The sequence below is a fragment of the Carya illinoinensis genome, chromosome 7 (genome assembly GCF_018687715.1).
Source record: "Carya illinoinensis cultivar Pawnee chromosome 7, C.illinoinensisPawnee_v1, whole genome shotgun sequence".
In the NCBI taxonomy this organism is placed as follows: domain Eukaryota; kingdom Viridiplantae; phylum Streptophyta; class Magnoliopsida; order Fagales; family Juglandaceae; genus Carya; species Carya illinoinensis.
In genome coordinates, this window is record NC_056758.1 from 19,855,001 (window position 1) to 19,857,500 (window position 2,500).

Here is a 2,500-nt window from a genome sequence, read left to right on the forward strand (position 1 = left end):
GCAGGTGAATATTGGGATCATCAAGTGGTGATCCACTGAATTGAGCCTGCTGCACCATGCTAATCAAAGCTGGTTTGAGCTCAAAGTTGTTGGCATTGATTGGCTAGCGCATTATGCTCGAGTAATTTCCATTCACAACTGGCCGCACATAGTCCTTCAAGGTGCGTGGTAGTACCTCACGATCTTCTTCAGCCATAGCTAGTATCTTATTTCTTCTTAGTGATCTAAGAGTTCTTTCAATCTCCGGATCAACAGGAATAATATCACGAGATCTAGCACGGCGCATCCAACGTCAAAAACACACCTGTAGAACAAATTAAAACAAAATTCTAAATTAAAACCAAGATTACTTTGTATCGATATTGACAAAAAGAATAAGAATAAACTAATCCCCGGCAACGGCGCCAAAAACTTGACCGGTGCAAAACTGCAAGTGCACAGTATCGTAGTTTTATAGTAAAGTAATAAGAAGAGTATCGTCCTCAGGGATTGGTACCTTACTCTTGCCAAATACCAAAATTATGCTAATCTCAATTCTATCTAGAGGAATCGCTAAGGTTTTTGTAGTAGCAAATAAAACTAGATCAACTCAAGAGAAATAAGCAAAGAAAGTAAAACTGATGTTTGAAGATCAAATTCAATAGGGAAGAAAACTTCTAGGAAATCGATTTCACCATAATTCTTCACTATGCTTTTCTCATCCAGCTAATTTAACTTAAACCTCTTTTGTCTATTAGCAAATATCTAATTCATCCAAAAGCCTCTTTCGATAGTCAATTGGAATTGATTCTAGTTTATCAATTCACACAAGAGTATGCAAATTAAATAATCAAGAACGCAATAAGACCAATGATTTAATTACTACACAGGTTCATACAAGTCTTTCGATCTCTATACTTACCTATGCTGAAATATCCAAGATCTACCCTATGATTCCCTCTTTCGATAGCAAATCACAAGATTAATAATCATCTAATCAATGGCCAGTTAATTAGAAGCATTAAACTCAGAATAAATCAGATAAACAAAGAGAGAATTGCATTAAATTAGCATGGACAAACAAGCATAGTTCGGAATTAGGTTACATCGTTTTCCTAGAAAGAAGAAAATTTAGCTCATACTAGAATTGGAATTCAACATAAACGAATTCACCATAATTGTTCTGAGAAGATGGGAAGAAGAAAATAAACACTGAAAAATCCTCCTTGCAGCCTCAACTGGTCGTCAAAAGCTCAAGAGAACGATTCAACGCCTTTCTCCCATCCGTGCTCGTGTATGAATCCAACGTACGTGCAATAAATTGGAATTCCGTCTCCAAAACAAATGATTTGAATCCCTCTAGCTATGTTTTTCTCTCCCAAAGAGTGTTCTCCAGTCAAAAACCGCGGCTCTAGAGTGAAGAATGGCCTTTTATATGGTCCCACGGCGGAAAACCTAAAATCTGTCAAAATACGATGTTCGCTCGAGCGGGGTGTCGAGCGCGCGTCGAGCGTTTGACTCTGCCTGATTTCGCTCGAGCGTCCTATCGAGCGCACATCGAGCGTTCGACTCTGCCTGATTTCGCTCGAGCGGCCAATGTCTCCGCTCGAGCGATCTTCGTTTTTCAGCAACCTGCTCGAGCTCCCTGTCGAGCGGCAGTCGAGCGTTTGAATCTGCCTGAATTTGCTCGAGCGGCCAAAAGCCTCCGCTCGAGCGAACTTGTAAAATCTGCAATATGAAATTTTGCAAGCCATCAAATACCCCCAAACTTACAACTTTGTTTGTCCTCAAACAAAAAGAAAAACAAATGATAGTTTAGGCAATATCAACTCGACCCTAAAGAGAAGTATCATCACTCACCAAGCTTTTATGAATTTAGATTTCATCTCTAGTATCTTACTCTTTTAACATCAAAGATAGCAAGAAAATCAATCAAAAATTTTGCAATTTGTCAAGCAAGAGTTAGGCGTTTACTTCAGCCTAAAGCTAAGACCTTGAGTGTGTGTGTGATATAGTCAATTTAACCTCAAACCACCTGCAAACTCAGATAAAAGTAGAACAACCAAAATCAGAAAAATTCTCTTAAAACTTAACCCCATAAGTCCAATTTTCAGAAATCCTCTCCACTAATGTAGTCAACACCAAAATCAAAGATCAAAAGGTCTTTATTAAGGTTGTAATGATAGGCCACAGGGTGAGGGTTAAGAAAGAACTGGATATGGGAGATTAAACAAACTGGGAAAATACTTAGTGAAAAGAACATTAAAAGACAAACTCACATGATTCAAATCATAGCTCTTTCTTGGCAATACGCTCATACTTGTGGCATTATTATTGCTGTAATCACTGATGCAATACCAACACTTCCCTTAACAAAATTTGAGGTAATTCACTTTCCGCTTGGCTACTTCTTTTTCTTTTCTTTTCTTCTTTTTTTTTTTTTTTTTTATATCACTTCCTTTCTTCTTCTTCTTTTTCTTTGATCGAACAGAGCAAACATAATACGTTTCATCATGAAACC